This window comes from Haliotis rufescens, unplaced genomic scaffold (genome assembly GCF_023055435.1).
Source record: "Haliotis rufescens isolate VD_foot unplaced genomic scaffold, xgHalRufe1.0.p SCAF_47, whole genome shotgun sequence".
NCBI lineage: Eukaryota > Metazoa > Mollusca > Gastropoda > Lepetellida > Haliotidae > Haliotis > Haliotis rufescens.
The window spans coordinates 134510-146200 of NW_025964190.1; the positions used below are offsets into that span (position 1 = coordinate 134510).

General features: G+C 39.4%; 1 long non-coding RNA gene across 1 annotated transcript; it reads left to right on the plus strand.

Moving 5' to 3' along the window:
* The first annotated feature begins 434 nt into the window (after window positions 1-434).
* Window positions 435-5451, plus strand: LOC124110892. The gene is made up of 2 exons (XR_006857344.2): window positions 435-531; window positions 4732-5451. It is a non-coding gene; the product is annotated as an uncharacterized LOC124110892 (long non-coding RNA).
* Window positions 5452-11691: the final 6240 nt, after the last annotated feature.

Consider the following 11691-nt stretch of genomic DNA (forward strand, 5'->3'; position numbering starts at 1 on the left):
CTTGCATAGGCTGTATTGGATATATTTGTTTCAGGATCTGTATGACAGACTAATTTTTTTGCAGAAAAGTCGATTTACTGTTCTGTTAATCACGACTACAGTTGTGAAAATGGCACCTTTTATATGAATGGTCTGTCGTTAAAATACCACATTCGTCAGTTCTCTAATACCCTAGCTTAATATCAATGTATTGGTAATTATGTTAGAAAAGTAGACAAGCATGTTATCTAAATATCTTATCAAATAAAATTCGTAAGTGTGTAATTTTTAAAATGATAAGCCGAAACGTAAAGATGACCAGTTATACCGACCAAACCTACCAAACCTACCCCTCAAAAAGCACACAGAAAAAAATCAACACGCTTGTCTGTCTACCTTGTGAGCCGCAACGTGTCGTGACAGTTGCCGAACGTAACCGGAATGACCCGAGGATATCTGAATGTAGTGTATATACGTTTGCGACATATCGGCTCATTTACGGCAGCTACTGTCAACGTGGACGAAGTTCGGCTGGTCGACTGGGGCGTAATTGTAAGTTTTCAATAACACGATCGTTGACACCTAAAGTTGTATATGAGAATTGACAAGGTCGAAGCATCGGTACGATACAAAACTTGTACACTTTCTCGATAAAATTAGAACTGTGAGTCTGATTGCATTGCATTGAAACGAGTTGATGAACAGCTGTTGACAGCGTTGTTGCAAGTTGAAGTGTATTTAATATAGTATACAAGCAAACAACACAGATGCCACAGATGTCTTGACTTGTTTTTTACTTTTAAACTTTGGAACATTTTTTGTTCAGTTTATTTTTTGTACTATTATCATTTGACTTCATTGTCTGACATTTAAGAGGTTTTTTATCTTTGGGTCTGGGGAATAGCCAGATTTATATATTGACCATACTGTCAATAGAAACTGTGTTTATAAACGTCTCACTCTAGCATGATTGTCTTCTATCCTAGCATGGGATATGTATTGGTAGGGTAATTTATTCGCTCATTTTATGATAAGATTGTTAAGACTACCTGAATGTCTTTGTTTGATTTTTGAAGGCTGCAAGTGTATAATTAACATCAATATAGCGAGGGTTTTATGCGAAGCGCAAATGTGTGCACAGTGCACACAAATGTAGAAAAGGGATGCAGAAAATAACACTGCACCCTGAGGGAAACACAATAATATTCAATGTACCTACAGAGCATCAAGAGCAGTTATGGGTGTCTGTTATTTCATCCATCAATCATGACCACTGTCAACACGATTATTGATTATTCCACGCTCTAAAGTAATGATCTAAACATAGAGTACACTACACCATTTAATCACTTTACAGGACCCTCATATTGCCAGCATGGACCCTTAAAATTAATTATCTGGGATCCCCTGGACCCCAACTTTTGTAAGTCCGGGTAAAACCCCAATAATGATAAGTGTCATGCTATATATTTATTGTGATCTTTTAAGAACTTCATATATTCATAGACAAGAATAATTGTCATGTATGATTGATTTATCCCACAATCTGTTATAGACTTGCCACACTTAATGTTGACTCTGTGGCTGTATATTGATCATGTGACACGTGGTGTCACAGATGTTACTTCAGCGTGGTCTTACTACCATATGGTTGATAGTTTACACTGTCACAGAAGGGTTTTACTCTCATCTTATTTAAATCAGATCTTTGTGCTTAGTAATCTTAGTGCTTGCTAATGCTGCATGGATTTTAATGACATTTCAGTATATCTGTTGTTAGAATGGTGTTTCACAATCATAACTTTATTTAATATTTTCCCAACCTCTTTCACCATGTTGTGATATTTCTATCACGATAGACTAGTGGTAGAGCGTCTGCCTGGAGAGTGGAAGGTGCGGGATTCGATCCCTGGCCATAAAGACATTAATAGATGGTGCTTGTTGTTACCCTCCCTGGCGCTCGGCATTAAAGGGCAAGTTCACACGGAAATGAACCAATTTTTCTTGTACTTTTTCCACATTAAAAGTGTTAACATAGAAGTGTCATAGACAAAAATATAAAAACATCATATTTAATTAACATATTTTTTGCATAAAAACGATTTATATTTTTCATATTTACCAATTGTTCTATTTCTATAACAAAAACACCATGGCTTATGCCCCTTGCAATATGACGTCATTGGTGCCAATTGATAAACATTATGACGTCATCATGCTTTGTTAGAGCCGCTTCACGTGGTGTAGGTACAGTTTTGTGATTTTAGCGTCTCAGATGCCAGCCAGAATTGTGTTATACTGAGTCAACACTGCGCCGGAGTGTGTCGTAGACCATGTTGTTTTACCGCAAACTGGTCCTTGATATCTTTTGCGTTGAGAATAGACAGGGACCCAGTTGAATTAGCACCAATTACGTCATAATCTAAGGGGGATAACTCAGGCCTGTTTAGCTCGAAAAACAAAGGCCTCATAACGGCATATCATTTTAACACTATTGTGAGCTTCCTACTTTCACTGTGAAAAAAAATGAGTGTATATTTTCAAACACAGATACTAACTAATTCTAAAATTGCGTTTTGTTTAGAAAAAGAAAGAAAGTGATTTTTGCGTGTACACTTCCCCTTTAAGGGGCTAAAACAAGGACTGGTCGGCTTGGAGTCAGTGTACTGTGCCTGGAAGGGGTAATCATGTTAAACTGCGGCATGGTATCTCAGTGTGCTAGCACTATAAATCGGCATCAGTCTGGACTGATACAAGCAGCCACACACACATGCATGTCACTAAATATGTGCAATAATCTTGGACACAATGTTAAACCCCATTTCACCTCAACTATCACGATAGAATGACCGAGGACAGCAATCTGTAGTGACTGCCATAATGGTTGATAAAAAACTGGAAATTCCAAAATAGTAGTATCCAAAACAGATACATTATTAATATACAACAAGATGAACACTTATCATAACCAGATAACTGTTCCTTACTAAAATAAATACTGAATACTTTAGGGTTGATTCTTAATGAGAAATATAGATCTTTTTATCATGTGACATATGGCCAAACTATTGAAATGTAATTGCATACTTATCTTCCGAGGCAAGAGAGTTAACTGACTTTAAAAGTCTAGTTTCCACCCTTGCCGCAACCACAAGAACAAAATAGTTATAAATGAAGGGATGGCTATTAAATGTAACACTAGTTGGCGCGTCCTCAGTTACCACGTCCCTGTGTTTTGCCATGCTTTCTGGTGGCTCTGTGCTACTTCTGCGATTATGGGAGGTAACTCTATGAGTTCCCGTTCTATTAATAGCGTATCACGATCTCACAAACAGACGATACAAGTAACGTGTGCACCTAGGTATTGATGATATCAAAGGTAGCGGTGAATCGTTACAGCCCTAACACTAACTACAAATATAGTGGAGGCTGTTGAGTATTGCCAGTGTCATCTTCTCGAGGCAAGTGAGTTAACTGACTATAAAAGTCCAGTTTCCACCCTTGCTGAACAAGGCTGGTATTATGGAGTTACATTTAGGCTGGACTAACGAGTCTGTGCATAGTCCAATCACAATTGTGCAATAAAATTAAAAAAATCCATTTCGTAAACTGTCGTGCATATTTCAGTCGATTGCAGGATTTGCAAAGTGTGTGCACCGCCAACTCGTTGTCAGCAGATATTTTCCAAATCTTTTCATGTTTTTAATCAACGTGCTCACGTTATTTCACGATGCAAGACCTGTTTTATCACTATACAGATCTTGATTATCGATAAGATCGTCTTGACTAAGCGCCAGCATTTTGTTTGAAGCAAATGCAAGTGATATGAGAGGTGGAATCTAATTGATCCATAGGAGACGCTTAGAAGGGCCATAACTCGTAATAGCCACTGGTGGCGCTACGATCAAGCCCAGGAATTCCAGCCTAGTTCGGCAAGGGTGGAAACTGGACTTTTAAAGTCAGTTAACTCTCTTGCCTCGGGAAGATGTTGCATATTGTGTCACACAATATTGTAATCTTTAACCTTTAGTTGTAACTGATGTTTGAAATTGATTGAACATTTAAGATTAATGATTAAATAAGGATGTATATCGTGTTGACAGCTAAAATTTAATTAACAACCTTTAATATTTCATTTTGAAATACCTTGTGTCATCGCACACAGTATAGTCTGCACCAAAGATTTGCTACAGCCATTGAGAATAGTAACCATGGTAACCAGATAGTCTGTCTTACAGACCCTGATATAAATACCGTATTCGACGTAATACGCGTTAAGGGCGCTCTCAAAAATAAAAATAAGGGGCTCTTATTAGAATATTATTTTGGTGGAAAAAAACTGAGTTGAAAGATAAATTTTGTGGTTTATGCTGACGGCCTGAACTGTTTATATACGACAAATATATTTTCCTGAATTTAATTGAATTTTTATTTTTTTTTAAAATAGTCTTGTGTACAATGACCAATCGGAAGGGGTGCTAATTGGGGTTGTTCACTTGCCAATGTATAAGCAAATATCGGCGGGGCGCTTATTATGTCGAATACGGTATATCAAATACAGCCCATGCAAGTCAATAATGTTTGGCAAGTCTAGATTACTGCAGTATCAGTATCCGAAAATGAAGAGTCTCTGGGCTCATTTTTGTTCTATTTTTATTAAAATAATTTAACAACTGTTTTTTTCTGTACGATAATTTCATTTCAGAGACAGGATGTTAGTCTAGTGAGCTTCAGCTATTGGCTCTTTTTCAGAACAAACAACCAATCATCAACTGAGATCAAGATGAGGCAGCTGAAGGGCAAGGTCAAGGAGACGAGGAAGGAGAAGCGGGAGCGCAAGATGGACAATATGAAAAACAAGCAGGCGTTGATGACGGTCGTGCTCCCTGTGTTGGGGGTGATCGCCTTGTTGATTGGACTCTTCGTGTACGTGAACTCTCGCCCGATGCCCGACGAGCAGTGATCTGGCCAGACTTTGAACTCATACTGGATTTATATTGTTAACTATATATTTTATGGTTATGGGTGTTTCTGAGACCTGTGTGAATGCTGACTGAGAGTTTTGGTGTTTGGTCAGATTTTCAAGAACTTTGCATAATTCATTCGTCATCACATCGTTGAATTTTCGCTAAGATGAAGAGGTGGTAGTAATTGATATCTGTGCAGTGAGATGCACTGGACGTTGTATATGCTTCAGCCAGTCAGGGGATCGAGGTCATGCCTGTGAACAAAATGAGTTCTGAGCAATTGTAGCCCTTTAGAAATAATTATTATTGTTTTTCTAGGGTCAAGGTCATGCCCTGAGAACAAAATAACTGATCAATCGTGGCCCAAGAAAATGATTGCTTTTCCTCCATGTCCTACTTACTCCATGGCCACGATTTTGACTTTTAGTTTCTATGGTTACCAGACCCATAATTATTCCTGACAGTTAGTAACGATTGTGTAGTGTCGATTTTAGGTTCAAACAAACAATACATCACAGTTTTCTGTATGGACTTTGTACATGATGTATACTGTGACATGTGAAGCCCATTTCTGGTGTCCCCTGCAGTGATGTTGCTGGAATATTGCTAAAAGCAGCGTAAGACCATACTCACTCACTCACTCACTCACTCATGTATGTGAGGTTTTAATTGCCTCTCATTGAAGCAAAAACATAATGTGCCCTTTTCTTGCAGACAAATGTACAAAGAATATAATCTGTTCTTTTCATTTAACTTAAGAAATATAATTGAGCACCCGTTGGTTGTAAAAAATAACTGAGCTCCTTAAACATTTAAAAAAAACTGCTATCTCAAATCAATAATGGTTGTTCCCGAAATATTACTTTTTGAAAATTTGCGATTTATATAAACATAATATATACATTGATATGTCCGTCCCTTCAAACAGAATCTCATCATCAATATCAAGACTGTTTCACAAGTATATTGGAAGACGGAAATAGAACAAAATGTGTGTTCATTGAGTGAGAAACACGACAAGGACTGTGTCATGTCTAGTCATTATCTGTTTTAAGCGCCACAACTATCGTGATGGTCTTTTAGATATTTGTTGTGAATGAATCCACTGGGTTCCAATCCCAGTACACACTGATTTAGTTTTTAAGTTTGTCTGTTAGGGTTGGGATGAGTCCAAATCTACTACCCGGGTACCTAACCCCCTATTTCCCGACCCTACCCGGGTACCCACTGCAGGTCTGAAGAGTTGGGAACAAAATGTCTGATTGGAAATTGTTTTACTGCAGCCCTGGCCAAAATTATTAAGATACATGTATCAAAAGATCCGATCATCTACACTGACATTAACTGAAGCTTTATCTTTACTCAAACATATACAAGTCAAAAGGAATGTGTGCATTATCAGAAAGAAATGCGAACATTAGGGACTTGTAGTGTAAGCGCTGAGCTATAGTGAGTTTTTGTCATTAAACAATGTATCACGTGACTTACCACGGGTCCGGGTAGTCTTTGTGGGTACCCGGGTCCAACTCAGTACCCACCCGAGTACCCGAGTACTCGAGTTACCCATCCCAGCCCTATTGTCTGCTCCATACTCTAACTCATGGGTTTTCTGGGGGCACAGGTGGCCCAGTCGTCTAAGGCGCCGTGATTCGCTGTGCAGAGTTGCGTCCCTTGGGCACGCCAGAAACCTATGATTGTGGGTTCGAACCCCGGTTCGCCCCGATTATGTTTCTAGGTTTGTCAGCACCATACCCGTGCTCGTGGGTTTCACCGAAGTGGTAAACGTCCGAGACCTGCATCACTTGGGGCTTTCCTCCCACATTAAGCTGACATGCCATGATATAACTGGAATAATGTTAAAAGCAGTGTTAAACCCAACTCACTCACTCATGGGTTTTCTGATCACTTTGGGCTTCCTCCTACATCAAGCTGACACGCCCTGATATATCTGAGATACTCTTCAGCTTGAAACTAAACTAAGTTGCTAATCCAGTTGGCTACCATAATGTTGACCATCTTCCTGAGGCAAGGGAGTTTACTAGGCTGGAATTAGGGAGTTATATTTTGGCTGGACTAACGAGTCTGTGCATAGTCCAGTCAAATCCTGTAATGAACTGGACATCCAGTTCATAAACAAAATGTCAACTGCAGTGCTGATTTTGTTTGATTACAGTATTTCCAGTGTATATGTACCGCCATCTGGGCATCGACAGATATTTTCCAAATATTTTCATGTTTTTAATCAAGGTGCTCAAGTTATTTGATGCACTTCACAAGGCGAGACCTGTTTTATTACAATATAGATCTTGATTATCTCGAGACTGTGCGTCGCCATTTTGTTTGAATCAAATGCAAGTGATATGAGGGGTGGAATAACTCATAAGGGTTCAATTCCCAACATGGGTACAATGTGTGAATCCCATTTCTGGTGTCCCCCGCTGTGTTTTGCTGGAATATTGCTAAAAGTGGCTTAAAACCATACTCACTCACTCACTCATAACAGCCACTGGTGGCGCTGTGATCGAGCCCAGAAATCCCAACCTAATTCGGCAAGGGTGGAAACTGGAATTTTTGAGTCAGTTAATTCCCTAGCCTCAGGAAGATGAATGTTGCCAAATTTGACCTGTTTGATTTTAGTGCTACATTTGACACTGTATGTTAATATTTTACAAACAGATAGTATTACTATATTACTTATTGGATTGTAACTTCAGTAGAAATGAGTTTTTCACTCAAAAAATGTTTTTTATATAAGGGTGTAGTTTTTATTGCATAATAATTGTGTTGTTTTAGAAATTGAGGAGACAATCTACATGCAATTTGTCATTTTGTGATAAAACTCATTATTTTTTACATTGGTAATGCCCTTGTTTCCATCATTTCACAATGTGTGTATGGGTTATATATTCAAACTACTTATATGATGGGAAATTCTAAAGGAAGGACTTTTAGATTTAGGACACATCACGAAGGAAATAGTCTGACCTTTTGTCATTCAATTTTGAGACGATATCTGTCGTTATTTTGTTTTTTAATGCATATCGTTACATCCTGCAATTGCTAGCCGCCAAAGAACAAACACCAAAAATTGGTATTTATGACATTTGAATTGATGTTTATGCTCCTTGTAAGTCAATTTAGATACAGAATCTGCAGATCATGTAACCATGGTAACCAAAACGTGAATTATGAAATTGTATGCATGACATACGGCAGTGGGTCTTTCTTGACTTGTCTTGTAAATTAGTCATTTCAGTTCTCAGCATGTACCCTTAATTCTGCCTGTCAGGTGAACTTTTGTTGATGTCTTCTGACAGTGGAGCAGGAAGCCTTTCAACTGAATGCTCAGTTCATGAGGGATCTTCCATCTATTTTCTTGGCAGCATGTTGTATTAAAGTGAAGCCTTACCAATATTAGATTGTATTTGTGAATGGGAATACGGGAATACACGAAGATTTGTCATAATGATTTGTTATGTCTTATGAGATTATTAAAAATTTGTCAAAGTGATAATCTTTGTTGGAACAATGTTATACTCATTATAAGGACCGCCTCCATGGTCTAGTGGTTAGGTCCTGCCTGGAGAATGGAATATCGGTGTGGTCAGGCGCACTGACTTGGTTGATGAATATCATCTATCCCAATTGCGTGGATCGATGCGCATGATGTCAATCACTGGATTGTCTGGTCCAGACTCAATTATTTACACTGTACAAATCTGTTTAGAATGTAAACACATACAACATATTTTTAGGAATGTGTTGATGCATGTCATCGATCCCAATTGCGTGGATCGATGCTCATGATATTAATCACTGGATTGTCTGGTCCAGACTCGATAATTTACAGACCGCCGTCATATAGCTGGAATATTGCCGAGTGCGGCGTTAAACAACAAACCAACCAACCATTTCTTGCGCTTTCATCTCGCAGCCTTTCAAATATTTGACCCTAATCGCGTTTAGCTATATAGCTGTGAATTAAACACAACCATGCATGATGACCATGTTTAAACCATTAACCCGTCAAACTTATGGCACAAGGAACGTGCTAAGGTTTGTGTTGAGGATCTCAACACATTTTTACTCTGTTCAGACCGCCATGATACAACTAGAATATTGTTGCTTGCGGCGTTCAACAGTACACACGCACCCACCCACATAGCCTTTATGGTGAAACCCTTGATTGCCCAATTCGAATATTCTGAAATCGAACAATTTCTTATTTCTACATTAACCTGTATTGCAAACATAAATAATTTACGAACAGGCTGCGGACTACTGATCACCCTGGGCCGCCATGTCAATACGACCTATCACTTGATAACAATCACTTCATGTCGAGACGAGCCACCTGCTGCGGGACACCTGTTGCTGTGGAATAGGTGTGATAGCAGATGATTTTAATCATTTTCATATTTATGATCTGATAGTGATCAATATTTACAGTGTTTGGGCATGGCTGTAAAACACGCTGTTGGATCTTGCCGTTTCCGGTGCGTCCATTATCTTAAACGTCCATGCATAAAACGTGCGCTTATTTGTAGATGGAATAAGGACATGTGACCGAAAGCTTTTTATCAATATGCGTTTTACAAGTGGCAGTTACTTACAGGCCGACCTCAGATGGAATATTGCTGAGTGCGGCGTTAAAGAACAAATAAACAAATAAACAAAATAAGTCTGTCATGTCAAGATACGGTTTTCATCGCATGGACACAAGAGTATACAGCATTCGTCACCACTCGCGTGTTTCCGTAACATTCGCTGAATGGGACGAGTAGGTCACGAATTTATTGCAATCTGGAACACTCGGCTTTTTCGACGCTTACACGATATGTATGAATGGGACTCATTCACATCGAATTCTTATCCTTGAGGGGCGGTTGGTTAACCTCGTGTTTAAAGCGTTCGCTCATCACGCCGAAGGCCCGGATTTGATTCCCCACATGGGTGCAATGTGCGAAGCCCATGTCTGGTGTCCCCAGGCGTGATATTGCTGGACTTGCTTAAAGCGGCGTAAAACAATACTCACTCACTCACTCATATCCCCCGACTCGACCCCTATCTCCGTCAGAGTAAAACACATAGTATGGGGTTGAATAGTCTGTCATACAGACCCTGAAACAAATATATCCAATACACCCTTTGCAAGTCTATAATGTTTGGCAAGTCTAGATTACTGCTGTGAAAATGAAGAAAGTCTCTGGGCTCGTTTTTATTATAATTTATAACTATAATTTAACAACTGTTTTTTTCTGTAAAATATGTTCATTTCAGCGACTAGATGCTAGTCTAGGGATTGAAGCAAGCCGAGGGCAACTCATGATGTGTCCTTCCTTGACATTGCTGTAGGCGGCGTAAAACCTCACTCACTCTAGTAGACACTGATAAAGGAATGATTGTAATATTTTCTCGAAATGAAGGTAATTCCAACAAACGTGTCACACTAACATTTCGTCGTACGTTTTTTTGTGTGACGAGAATAATCCGCCCCACTAAGGACATGCCAGTGGTTGATATTATGACAATACGCCGTCGGAGAACGATATCACTGTTAAATTATATTATAATTGTTAATTGCTCTTGTCTTGAGTTCTGGTGTTGAAATTATGTTGATTCTTCCTGAATCTCTCTGGCGTGTCACCCGTGAAGATCTGGGGTAGAATAGGTCTTCAGCAGCCGATGCTTGTCGTAAGAGGCGACTAACGGGATCGGGTTGTCAGACTTGCTGACTTGGTTAATGCATGTCATCGTATCCCAATTGCGTGACTCGATGCTCATGATGTCAATCACTGGATTGTCTTGTCCAGACTCGATTATTTACAGACCGCCGTCATATAGCTGGAACATTGCTGAGTGTTGCGTTAAAAAAAATCTATGACGTGTTTATCGTCAGTAATGTGGCATTTAACAACAAACACATAAAATAAAACACTTTTCCTGTAGGGAATTAGGAAGTATTACGGGCCTGCCTTGAGTCCACTCCCTTCCCTGTTCCCGTGGCGCGGAAACGAAGAGATTGGAAGATTATACACTACGGAATACGGTAGTGATTCGCTTAATCGTTTCGTACAGCCGTACACACCTTCTATAAGGAAACTCTTTCAAAGGAAATGTCGAGTACAAACGATTTTAGGAACTTATTTTTTATTCGTCTCTTTTGTTTGTTTGTTTAACGCCTTTCTCGGAAATATTCCAGCTATATGACGGCGCTCTCTAAATAATCGAGTCTGGACCAGACAATCAAGTGATTGACATCAACCAAGTCAGCGCGCCTGACCACCCGATCCCGTTAGTCGCCTCTTACGACAAGCATAGTCGTCTTTTACGGCAAGCATGGGTTGCTGAAGACCTATTCTACCCCGGATCTTCACGGGTCTCTTCTCTGAGTGTATATATTGTGTATATAGTGTATATATGTCACTGCTGACAATAACCCTGGCTGCCTGTCAATAATCAAGCATGGACTAGACAACCCAGTGATTGATATAATGAACATACATCATCGGGGTTCGATGATACGCAATCAACTTAGCTTTTTTGTTGTTTTTCCATTTGGCTTTGTTAAACGTGACTTTATTTCTCCTGCTGTACCAACACAGTGAAACTACGCATGTCAGGATCCCGTTAATCGGAAACAACACCTTCCGGTCCCTATTCTGTTGTGGCACATCTGCATATATACACAACCCGTGAAGATCCGGGGTAGAATAGGTCTTCAGCTACCCATGATTGCCGTAAA